The sequence below is a fragment of the Chrysemys picta genome, chromosome 7, assembly GCF_011386835.1.
Source record: "Chrysemys picta bellii isolate R12L10 chromosome 7, ASM1138683v2, whole genome shotgun sequence".
Taxonomy (NCBI): Eukaryota; Metazoa; Chordata; order Testudines; family Emydidae; genus Chrysemys; species Chrysemys picta.
The window spans coordinates 54,691,759-54,705,193 of record NC_088797.1 but is presented as its reverse complement, the minus strand read 5'-3'; the positions used below and the strand labels follow the sequence as shown (position 1 = coordinate 54,705,193).

General features: G+C 44.3%; 1 protein-coding gene across 34 annotated transcripts in view; it reads left to right on the top strand.

Moving 5' to 3' along the window:
• Positions 1-13,435, top strand: part of SORBS1 (sorbin and SH3 domain containing 1) — a 291,557-nt gene that overhangs the window by 69,921 nt on the left and 208,201 nt on the right. The gene's annotated exons all lie outside the window — the stretch shown is intronic.

Here is a 13,435-nt window from a genome sequence, read left to right as displayed (position 1 = left end):
CAGTGGGAGGCCACTCCGCCTCACTGCACCTCCATAGGCAGAGCTCCCATGGTTGTCAAGTTCTGAATTCAGACTTGTGCATTTCCTTTGCAGGAGTTTGATATCCTAAGCAGTGTGTGCAGGGAGAATTGCCTGCAGGGCTGGAAGCTCTTCCAGAGGCTCTGGAACTAAAGTTATGTCAACTAAATAAAGAAGAAACTGATGTTCATGGGTTTAAGACCAATCTTTACTCCAACCTGCTCTGTGGCTTGGACAAGCTAAGACTCAATCAAATACGCTTATTGAAAATGTAATGTAATAGGGTTAAACCAATAAGGTTTAATAGAAAATTAACAAGTTTCTCTAAAAACCCAGCAGAATTTAACAGAAAATGGGATCCTTTCTATAGATTTTTCTGAGTCTTCCTATAGAATCCTGTAGCATGAATTTCATTTTCTATACAATTCTGGACGATGGTCTGAAAAGCCTATATACAATTAGCATTTCCTATTGAACTCTACATACATTTTCATAAGGGAACGAGCTGGTAAGCAGAGAGAGGAAGGACATACTTTTTCTCCCTCCCAAAGAGGAGGGGTAGAGTCAGGGAAATCTGCTCTCTGGACTGTCATACCCTGGTAGGGTGACCAAACAGCAAGTGTGAAAAATCGGGACGGGGGTGGAGTGGTAATAGGAGCCTATATAAGAAAAATACCCCAAAATCAGGACTGTCCCTATAAAATCAGGACATCTGGTCACCCTATACCCTGGCAAGCCTGGAGCATTCTAGTCAGAACTCCCACTGCACAGCTAATTCTCCTCTCACCCATCTTTGGTGGTACCTTCTAGCAGCACAGCTCCTTTGTGAGCTATGGGGTGGGATGGGGAGGGAGTAGCTTGCAGGGGACTGTGCCTCTGCTTTAGTGTTCCTAGGTTAATGGAATTTCTGTAAGAAACTGTGGCAATCTGTGCATTTGGAAGGAGGTATCCCCTACTGCCTATTTGTGGGCACACAAATCTTTCTTCTCTTTGTCCGCAGCCCTCACATCTGGAAGAAAAGAGCTGAGAATGCTAGAAAGTGAATTTGTACTGAGTTTTCCCATGTAATGCTCACCCTGCTGTAGGTTGTTCTGGAGGAGTGAGTAATATACAATAGGCCTTTGTCTTCACGTGGATTTATTTGTTATTTTTAAGTCTAAATGTCTAGTTTGACCCTGATCAGAGATCTGAGAGAGCTCTTTTTTTTCCTGAGGCTCAGCAGTTCATCTTTTCACACACTTCTCTGAGTGTACAAGATTTCATAAATCTCTTCAGTGCTAGAATTAAGGCGAATTATTCTCATTATGTCTGAGTCAGAGCCTCTTACAGTTAGAATGAACTAGAGAGGAACCAAAATAGATATAAGAAGGTGGGGGCTAACATTTCTACAGGAAGGTTAGGTATTTTAGTGGCTTCTGTGTAGGCTCCTTGACAAAACCAGTTCTGACTCGTGCGCTGTCATACATGTGAAGGGCCAAGTTCTGCCCTCAGATCTAGGTACACAGTTCTCATTAGCTGCCATATCTGTGAGGCACCAAATAAGCTATTTAGAATTAGGCACTAAATTAACTATTTTTTGCTTTGTATCCTTGTAACCAAATTTTCTGGATGAAAACCCCCCCTCTGGTTTATTGTAAAAATGTAGCACTGTTGGGCCATGTGAATGAATACGAAATAATTTTAACTTGAAAGTACTGTTCTTCCAGTGATGTCCCTGTGGGTGCTCCACTGTAGGTGCGGCAGCGTCCCCTGTGCCTGGGATCGGAGGATCTTCATCAGCAGTGCCCATTGGACCGCACATGTGCCCATCTCTTTTATATGTAGCACTATGCGGTCCGACTGCCCCCCAGTTCCTTCTCTACCGCCTATAGTCTGGGACTAAATCCACAGCACAGCCTGCGTCTCCTTTGACCTCTTAGATAGTGCATTACCTGTTAGTTGTAGTGTAGTTTAGTAGTTACTTCTTTCCTTTTCTTGTTGTCTGCCTATTAAACAACAACTTAATTTTTCCTTCCTACTTACCCTCCTCGTTAGCTCATAGCTTAGGACTTTGTTTTCTGCTTCCCGCCCTTCCCAACTGGGAAGCTTTCTCCCTTACCTTTGTGTCTGGATCTCCCAAGTTGAAGAGGTGCATTTCCTGCTAGGATGCCTTCCCAGTAACTGACGGTTACCCACAGTTCATCCATTGCCTGGGAGAGGGACACGTCCCTCAGAATTGTACCCATTGCCACAACCTGACTGCCAGGGCCAGAAATGACTGGGACATTCAGCTATGACTTCTCCTCATGGAGAGATCATTGCATCCAGCATCAAACCCTGCATCCAGCACTAGACCAGACATTATTTCTTCCAAGTACTGTTGCTTATAAAATATGTAGTGTGGCTTGTACATTTAAAGGTGTCCTTTAAAGTGATTTCTCCCTTAAATAGATGCACTTCCCTGTGTGGAGGTCTTTGCACAGTCACCCTAGTGCAAGGACCCAGTGGAGAGCAGCACTAGGGTGACTGTGCAAAGACTTCACACAGGGAGCTTTGGGTAGTGTACTTTCAGTGCAGTGCATGGAGAGAGAATGGATAGCAGAGTTTCTGTAGACATTTTTGTTGTGGGCTGTTGGGCTCCGCTCAGTAACTTGTTCCACATACAGCACTGTAGGAACAGGACTCCAAAGGGGCAGTTATCAAGATATCACAGCCAGGGTCACATGACAACTCGCTCTCCCATTTGGCACATGTATGGCTCAGTCCCAGAACCCATGCTAAGTCCTTCCTGAATGTGTTTACTGAGTGTGAAATCCTGGGTGTGCAAAAGGGGAAGATACCCCCTCCTCCAAACACTGCTGGTCTTGCACCAGCCATCTAACATGAACAACAAGGAGTCTGGTGGCACCTTAAAGATTAATCTGTTAGTCTTTAAGGTGCCACCAGACTCCTTGTTGTTTTTGTAGATACAGACTAACACGGCTACCCCCTGATACTTGACACCATCTAACATGGTAATTCATTTTCTTTGCATATAGGCTGGACTTTAAAGGATTATGAATTATTTGTCCCTGCTGAGAAATATATGCTCTAGTTTGGTCGTTAAGGGCCTAGAGGTGACTAGCTCTCATATGGGGATGCGAGGGGGCACAATTACAGTCCATATGTTCTTCTGAGTGCTGGGACTGTGTACTGGTACTGTCGGTGGATGCAAGCCATCTCCAAAAGAACACCGGCACTACGACCCTTTTCTTCTCCAACAGCCAGCTGGATCTAGTCTCAGGAATATTAAAGGAATTGCAGCTGTTACTTTTGTCTACTGTGGCTGGTTCCAGGGCCTGGCCCTGAGATCTGGCTGACAGTGTTAGCAGCATGACGCTAGAGGTACAACTGCCCCACTTGATTTTCTCCATTAACACCACAGTATTTTATTCTTTGCCCCGGGCCCAAGTCCAAAGTGTCTTTCACATTCTTGTGCATTCACTGTTTGTTCTGAACTGTGTTTTCAAGTGACACTGAAGCATCAAGCTCCTACTAGGCCCATGAAAGGAGGCCTGAAGTTCCTGCTTCCAGCTGAATTCTGTTTTTTAAAAGATGCTAATAAGCACAGTATTCAATGCAGGAAGAACCAGATACTCTAGGATGTAAATACAGCTTTACACAAATTAAGCTGTTTTGTGCAGTTTGAGAAGCAAACGCCTTTCTCTGTCCAGAAATGCAATAAAGTACCCAGGAAATTACTTTTTTCTCCTCCTTTCCTCAGCCACTGCAGTCATTTTTGATACCCAGTTATTGGAGGAGTTACTAGACATTTAGCTGAATGCAGAGATTCTTTTCAAAGCACGCTTGGAATGTGAGAAATCACACACTGGAAATTTAGGCCTGATCTACACTAAAAAGTTAGGTCGAAAGAAGCTGCCTTAAGTCAACCTGTTAATATATGTGTCTACACTGCTGGGTCCTTTATACCAACCTAAGTCGCCTCTAAAGTCGACTTCTGTAATCCACCTCTGTGAGAGGCATAGCACTTAATTCGATTTTCATGGGTCGACTGCGAGGTAGTGCAGACACAGCGTTGTGTAATTCGACTTAATTGGCCTCTGGGTGGTGTCCCACAATGCTAATTTGTGACCTCTCTCGAGATCATTCTCAACTCTGCTGCACTGCAGCCAGGTAAACAGGAAACAGCCCCTCCCCTGCTAAGCCCTGGGAAGTTTTGATTTCCCATTTGCTGTTTGATCAGCACTGGGAGCATGCCAGCTTGAGAACAGCTGATCATAGAGACTACACGCCCCAAACGCGCTCCAGCCTGGTCTGCACAGGAGGTGGTGGATCTCATCACTGTGTGGGGAGAAGAGTCTGTGCAGAAGAAGTCTGTTCAAAGATCGCTTGTGGAATGGGGGAGAAGGGCTACATGAGGGACACACAGCGGTGCCGTGTGAAAATAAAAGAACTTCGCCAAGAGTACCAGAAGGCAAAGGAGGCTGAACCCCACACATGCCGGTTCTACAACGAGCTGCATGCGATTCTCAGTGGTGGCCCTACCAGCACCCCCACAAGCAACGTGGACACCTCACAGGTGTGAATCTAGGGACAACAAGGAGGATGATATCGTGGAGGAGGAGGAGGAGAATGGGAGACAGGCAAACGGTGGATCCTTTCTCCTCGAGAGCCAGGAAATATTTTTAACCCTGGAGCCCTGTGGATCGCAGGACATCACAATGTCTGACTGTGCTGCTGGAGAAGCACCGCTCATGAGTACACAGTTACAATCAAAGTCCAGTTAAACTTTAGTGGGCACACACATTCAGTGGTATTGCATGTTTACTGTGAAGAAAAAGTGAGGTGCTGTGGTTCTCTGCTTACAAGAGGCTGCTCCAGCTATGCAGAGGGTGGCCCCTGAAAAAGACTGTTTATGTGGATTGGGATAGCCTGGGATTCCTCTAAGGATATCTCTAGGAAACTTTCATGGAGGTACTCTACAATCCTTTGCAGAAGGTTTCTGGGCAAGGCAGTCTTATTTCTTCCACACAACTCCTGAATTAATTCTACTGGCATCATTGCAGTACACAGCATAGCAGCATAAGGACTGAGTCTATGCCCAGACGCTTGCAACATCTCCTTCCTTTCTGCCTCTGTTACCCTCAGAAGACTGATATCACATAGGGTCGCCTAGGAGAAACGAGGGTAGTTCTCATTAAAAGTGCTCTTACAAGAAAAAAAAGGGCATGTAGACCCACCCCATGCCCCCACATTTCAGATCGCCAAACCACACAGCTGCTAATGTGCCTTTACTGTGTTTGGTGTGGGTCAGCAAGTAGTTTAAAGCACCTGGAAGGAAGGAAGCTGGGACTGGGGCCCCATGTGAGAGATTCTGCAGTTTGGGAGTGAAAACGTTTCCCTTCCTTCACCCTGTTTGTAAACAGCTTCCCGTGGTGCTATAGGGAAGGGCCATTGTTCGACTAGCTACCTCTGCTACCAACATGAGCCTGCCATAAACTTCATTAAAAGTGCAGTCACTCATGACGTGGAGGGGCTTACTCACCATGGCTGGAGCAGCAAAACAGCACAGTGAACGGGGATGAGAGGCTTTGGATTATGAGGGACCAAACAGACATGTTGAACTGTCTGGTTGAACTGCAGGAACAGAAGCAGGAGGGTAGAGTCCCTCTGAAGACCCTGGTGGACAGCCAGCCAGCATTGCCTGGTGCAGAATCACCCTCCCCCCAAGCATTCCCTGAGGCGTAGGCGAAAAGTCCATAATCCCTTTCACTTAACTCGGGGGGAGGGTACAAGGAATAGAAGGCGCCAATTCACAGACCTTTGATGGTCTGGAATGCGGTATTATATTATAAAGCTGAAAATGTTTCTCCCGTTCCAACTTGACAACCCCTTTTCCCCAAGGTTACCATTTTTCTGTTCTCCCTCTTTACTTATATTTGTTAAATAAAGTAAATGGAATTGAGAAATAAATGTTCTTTATTGAGTAGAAGCAGTGGGCTTGGGTGGGGGATTGGCTTTACAGGGACAGTCATACAAGGCAGGTGAAGGTTTGGGAAAGGGGGAGGGATAGCTCAGTGGTTTGAGCATTGGCCTGTTAAATCCAGGGTTATGAGTTCAGTCCTTGAGGGGGCCGTTATAGGGATCTGGGGCAAAAATCTGTCTGGGGATTGGTCCTGCTTTGAGCAGGCAGTTGAACTAGATGACCTCCTGAAATCCCTTCCAACCCTGATATTCTATGATTCTATAAAGCACAATGCAAACAAGCCACTCACATTACTGTGACTCATTATTGAAACAGCTTTTCAAAGCCTTGTGGATATGCAGTGCCCCTTGCTGTGCTCTTCTTATTGCCTTGGTGTCTGGCTGCACAAAAATGGCTGCCATGCAATCTGTCTCAACTGCCCACCCCTGCAGAAAATTTCCCCCCTTTTTTTCACAGATATTATGGAGCACACAGCAGGCAGCTATAACCATGGGGATGTTCTCTTCACTAAGGTCCAACCTTGTTAGTAAACGTCTCCAGCGCCCTTTCAAACGACCAACGGCACATTCAGCCACCATTCTGCATTTGCTGAGCCTATAGTTGAACTGTTCCTTACTGCTGTCCAGATGGCCGGTGTATGGCAAGGGGTAGGCTGGGTCTCCCAGGATAACTATAGGCATCTCAACGACATCAATGTTAATTTTATGGTCTGGAAAGAAAGTCACGGATTGCAGCTTTTTGAACAGGCCCTGAGTTCCTAAAGATGCCTGTGTCATGAACCTTTCCTGACCATCCTACGTTGATGTCGGTGAAATGCCCCCTGTGATCCACCAGCACTTGCAACACCATTGAAAAGTACCCTTTTTGGTTTATGTACTCTTTGGCAAGGTGGTCTAGTGCCAAGATGGGGATATGCATGCCATCTATCGCCCCACCGCAATTAGGAAACCCCACCATGGCAAAACCATCCACTATGTCCTGCACATTTCCCAGACCCACTACCCTTCATAGCAGAAGTCGATTAATGGCCCTGCACACTTGGAGCACAGCAGTTCCCACAGTTGATTCCCCACTGACCAGTAACTGTCTGGCATTGCAAGCTTCCAAATAGCGATCGCCACTCACTTCTCCACTGTCAGAGCAGCTCTCATTTTTGTGTTGCTGAACTGCAGGGCAGGGGAAAGCTCTGCACAAAGTTCTTGGAAGATGGCCTTCTGCATTCGAAAGTTCTGCAGCCACTGCTCGTTATCCCATACCTGCAAAACGATGTGGTCCCACCAGTCAGTGCTTGTTTCATGGGACCAGAAACGGCTCTCACCAGAGTGTAGCTGCTCTGTGACTGCCAGCAGCAACTGCGAATTGTTTTTTTCAATGGCTTGAAGCAGGGCTGCTTGCAGGACATCACTATGTTCTGCGTGGCGGACCCTACTTCGCTCTGGAAATACTGCAGAAGAAGGCGTGAGGTGTATGAGATGCTCAGAGCAAGAGTGCACAACTAAGCAAGCTCCATGCTGCCCGCTTCTTATTTACAATGTCACCAGAAAGTGAGAACAGGCATTTGCAAGATATTTACGTGTCAGATATGCTAAACATTCGTATGCCCCTTCATGCTTCAGCCATCATTCCAGAGGACATGCTTCCATGCTGATGATGCTCATTTAAAAAAAATGTGTTAATTAAATATGTGACTGAACTCCTTGGGGGAGAGTTGTATGTCCCCTGCTCTGTTTTACCCACATTCTGACATATATTTCATGTTATAACAGTCTTGGATGATGACCCAGCATATGTTGTTCATTTTAAGAACACTTTCACTGCAGATTTGACAAAACGCAAAGAAGGTACCAATGTGAGGTTTCTAAAGATAACTATAGCACTCGACCCAAGGTTTAAGAATCTGAAGTGCCTTCCAAAATCTGACAGGGGCGAAGTGTAGAGCATGTTTTCAGAAGTCTTAAAAGAGCAACACTCCGATGTGGAAACTACAGAACCCAAACCACCAAAAAGAAAATCAACCTTCTGCTGGTGCCATCTGACTCAGATAATGAAAATCAACATGTGTCGGTCCGCACTGCTTTGGATTGTTATCGAGCAGAACTCGTCATCAGCATGGACACATGTCCCCTGGAATGGTGGTTGAAGCATGAAGGGACTTAAGAATCTTTAGCGTATCTGGCACATAAATATCTTGCGACGCCGGCTACAACAATGCCACCTGTTCTCACTTTCAGGTGACATTGTAAACAAGAAGTGGGCTGCATTAGCTCCTGAAAATGTAAACAAACTTGTTTGCCTGAGCGATTGGCTGAAAAAGAAGTAGGACTGAGTGGACTTGCAGGTGCTAAAATTTTACGTTTTATTTTTGTATGCAGGGTTTTTTTACATAATTCTACATTTGTAAGTTCAACTTCGATAATAAAGAGATGATACTACAGTACTTGTATAAGGTGAATTGAAAAATACTATTTTGTTTATTTTTTTACAGTACAAATACTTGTAATCAAAAATAAATATAAAGTGAGCACTGTACACTTTGTATTCTTTGCTGTAATTTAAATCAATTTATTTGAAAATGTAGAAAACATCAAAATATTTAAATAAATGGTATTATATTATTAACAGTGCGATTAATCGCACGATTAATTTTTTTAATTGCTTGACAGCCCTAATAAAACCATGCACTATATCCAATTGTCTTTGCTGCCCTTTGATCTTGTGGGGAGCCTTTCTACGCTTCAGACCATAATTGCCATCTGGATTGAACTCTCTCTTTCTATAATGCTTTTTTTGCACTTCAAAGTGTGAGGTGCAAAAAAGGCATTACTGTGATCAAACTATTATAGTGAAACTGGTTCTGTTACTTCCATAATAATTCTGTGAGGAGCTGCAGTGCTGGGATGGCTTCCATGGGAAGTGAAAGAAATCATCCACAGATGGAAAATGTACTGAATGTATTGATGTGCTATGTTGTTATTGGTTTGACTGGGATTTTTTTTTTCCAACTAGGTGGGGTGCACTTTGAGGATGAGAATAAAGGCATCATTAGTAGCAGAAAGTTTCACTTGATTGGTAGGAGAAAGTTCTCTCAACACAGTGTTCTTTCAGTGGGAGTTCACTGGAAGGGATGGCCTGAGCACTGGATTTAGAACATCTAGAGTCTATACAACCACAGGTTTCATTCTTGGTAGAGCTGTGTCAGACCTTCAGCCTTCTGAGGTAGATTTAGGGTGGTCTCAATCCACAAACTCCATTTACTTCAGTGATTGATCTATACCAGCAGGGGATCTGGCCCATAAAGTTCCATGCAATTTATGGGTCTCTTGATATAAACCTGAAAATGTGAGGTCTTGTCTGCTCTGTAGGGATCTTATAAATGTTGTTGAATTTATTTGTAAGAGTTGGGGTTTGTCTTTGTCTCTATTGCAGAAGGGCTCCTTTGGTTTAGAAGGGTGCTGTGAAAATGTAACACTGCTGTAGGATTCTGTTGGATGGACATCCAAAGGAATACTGGTATATTTCATGGTGAAAAGGTAAACACAGGACTGGATTGGAGATGCTGAGCTTAAAAAGCAGGGTTGTGATTGGTTTGCCTCTTTGGGACTAGTATTTGTGCTTGTGAATATTAGTTAAGTGATGGTACCAGAAAATGTAGAGGCATTACAGTCTTCTAGACCTATGAAGGAAGAAACCAACAAAAATCCCAAAACTGAAGCTTATTGGTTTTCAAAAACAATTAATTTGAAGTGAAACAAATTAAAAACTGATTTGGCTTCATTCCAAAATTACCTCTTGAAAAATAAATAAAAATAAATAATCACCAAATGCTGTTTTCCCACATAAAAATGTGTTTTCAGTCCCCCCCCCCTTTTTGTTAGGAAAGTTTTGTTTGGTCAAAAACTTCAAGCAGTTCTAGTCATTTGTATGGCACCATAGATGTGCATAGCACTCTGCCAGTGCACAGGAACCCGAGGACTTTACACTCAAAAAGGTAACCCCAACCATATACTGCTAGGGCACACAGCAGTTTCCCACCACAAGTTTCTGACTGCATTTTGTTAAATGACTAATCTTTGGGATCTCTTTGTGCTGAATTGGGTCTTGGATTCTTTTCTCTCTGATCTTCAGTCAGGACTGTGGCATCTTACAATTCCTCAGACTTTACTAGCCTATAGTCATCTAGTGCATGAGAGTTCAGATCATGGAGTTTATAATAGTACCACCCTCCACACCTCTAGGGAGCCAGTGTAAACACAAATGCAGATTTATTTAATGGTGAGGGGAATGGGTTAGCCTCAATGGCAAACAGCGCTCAACAAACTGCAATAGTACAAACTCCTCTTAGGGCCCAACCCAGTGCCCACAGACGTCACTGGGGGCCTTTTCCTGGCGTTCAGTGGGCTTTGGACCAGGCTCTCAATGCCATGCTGCCTTATCTACTTGGAGATGGAGGGTGGCTATACTGTAACCTCAGCTTTGGCCAGACTGGACTGACTACTCTCAGGAAGCACAAGTATGCCTCAGAGGGTGGGCAAACTGAGTGGTGCAGGTGGCACACCAGAGTCCCAACGATTTGCCTGCATATAACTATTGCTCTTGATCTGTCCCAGGAGCACCTCAGAGCATGAAATGAACCTATTTGTGAGGTGCTGTACTGGCATCAGCTGCTGAAATAAACTTGGTTTAAGAGTGTCCTCAATCCATGCTAAAGTCTGTGTGATCAGGCCTTCAGCTGTCATGGTGATGACTGGGGGGAGGGCTGTATTTTACATCCAAAATATACCCCACACAGTGTTCAGAGGCTCTCTGCAGGAGCACTGCTTCAGGCCTGCTTCAAAGGAAGATTCAAAGAACTGAATCTGGTGATTCCTCCATCAGCTAGGAGTCCTCAATTACTGACATGTTCCCTTTTTGCTTTAGCTTAGAGCTCTCGACAAGGTTGCTGCACAAGGTGGAATCGCTGCTTACAATAGAAAGCCTCTTGCAGTGAGTCACATGAGTTTGTTGAACTCTCGCTGGTGTAATAAATAGAATATCTGAGTGTCCGTTGGCAGTTGTTTGGATATCTACATTACCACCGCACTTGATGTATGTGACTTCCTAGAAACTTCCCTATCCGTCATTTCTTTAATGCCTTCTGACTTGCAAACCATAAGAGCTTTAATTTTAAAAGATTGGCTGCAGCTGAGGAGAAAAATTATGGCATTTCCCCTGAGCACCTAGCGATTCCTCTTCGAGATTTACAGTGTATCTTGGCATTAAAAAAAGAGTTACAACCCTGAGTTAGAAGACGAGAAGGCAGAGAAAGCCCAGGAAAAAGAGAATGTGTCAAGCAATGTTCGAAGATGCTGTTCATTCTGCATTTTTTCTCAATGTGGGTATTTGGGATGGGGAAAGGACAAAGGAGGCAGAGGATGGATGGATGGAAAGACAGTGGAGAAAGAACCTCAGGGTCATACGGTCTCCCTGCTCCCAGGATTCAGGAGGGGAGTGGGATTCTGTGGTTCCAGGCTAGGAAGTGGAGCATTGCTAATACGGTCAGCTCTGAAGTGCCCAGAGTTTCCCAAAGGGATATTTGAGACCTAAGCGTAAAGCCCTTTGCAGAAAATGTCCAGTCAGCAACACCACCTGTTTTAAACCGATGGGGCTGCCACTCACCTGCTTTTAGGAATCACAACTGTTGCTTGTAGGGCATGAGGTCTAGTCACCTGAGTAGGTACGTAGGGGGCTGGGCAGGACTGTACTTGGGTGGCTAGCCTGAGCCACACTCATGGCTGCACTGCTATTTGTAGTGGAACAGAGCTAGCATATGTATGTCTACCTGAGCTGGGAATGACGTCTCCCAGCTGCTGTGGAGACATGGCAGGGTGGTCACAGCCCATTTAGGACTTATGAACTCCAGCTCTTTGTCAGGCTCTTTTGCCGCTTAAAGAAATGAACAGGTGGATATGGTATCAGCATTTCTTTTTTTTTTAATGTGGAAAAAAAACTAACAAGGAGAACAGTATAGATCTCTAACTTGGATCCTTCCATTCTAGTGTGGATGGGCCTTTTCTTTGGCAATAGAAATAACTGAAAAATAATTAATCAGCATCCATTTTCAAAAATGTTTAAGGACCACACCTCTTCCCACCCACAAAATCCCTGCTGTCATCAAATTCAGCCCAGAAATAAGGTTCACATATTTAACAATAAGGGTAATTAACCATTGGAACAATTTACCAAGGTTGTGATGGAGTCTCCGTCACTGACAATTTTTAAATCCAGATTGACATAAGAACGGCCATACTGGGTCAGACCAAAGGTCCATCCAGCCCAGTATCCTGTCGTCCGACAGTGGCCAATGCCAGGTGCCCCAGAGGGAATGAACAGAACAGGTAATCATCCAGTGATCCATCCCCTGTCATCCATTCCCAGCTTCTGGCAAACAGAAGCTAGGGACACCATCCCTGCCCAGCTTGGCTAATAGCCATTGCTGGACCTATCCTCCATGAACTTATCTAGTTCTTTTTTGAACCCTGTTACAGTCTTGGCCTTCACAACATCCTCTGGCAAGAAGTTCCACAGATTAACTATATGTTGTGTGAAAAAATACTTCCTTTTGTTTGTTTTCAACCGACTGCCCATTAATTTCATTTGGCTCTTGTGTTATGAGAAGTAGTAAATAACACTTCCTTATTTACTTTCTCCACACCAGTTATGATTTTATAGACCTCTATCATATCCCCCCTTAGTCGTCTCTTTTCCAAGCTGAAAAGTCCCAATCTTATTAATCTCTCTCATGTGATAGCCGTTCCATACCCCTAATAATTTTTGTTGCCCTTTTCTGAACCTTTTCCAATTCCAATATATCTTTTGTTAGATGGGGCGACCGCATCTTCACACAGTATTCAAGATGCGGGTGTACCATGGATTATATAGAGGCAATATGATATTTTCTGTCTTATTATCTATCCCTTTCCTAATGATTCCCAACATTCGGTTAGCTTTTTTGACTGCTGCTCTACTCTAGGAATTATTGCGGGGTCAGCTCTGTGGCCTGTGCTGTGCAGGAGGTCAGATTAGATGATCACAGTTGCCCCTTCTGGTCCAGGAATCTATGAATCAAAGCCGACTCCCTGTTCTATACTAGCTAGAGTCCTTAAGGGAGACATTTATTTCCTATTACTTCCATACAAAGGTCCTGCACTGAAATATTTTGCATACTTTTTCAGACCTGCAGGAAACATTAAGCACACTCAAAAGTACAGCTATGAAACCAGTCAGTTCAGAATCAGTGGGGGAATTGGTGGTTGATTTTGTCACAACCATGATGAATAAATCCAATAGATTGCCTCGTTTTGCATAAATGCATCTTATTTCTAACTAATAATACCAGCTGTTGAACCAACAGAACTAGTGGGCAGCCTTGCCTTTGAATTTTGCCACAGATTTGCAGGGCTCTCCTTTTGATCA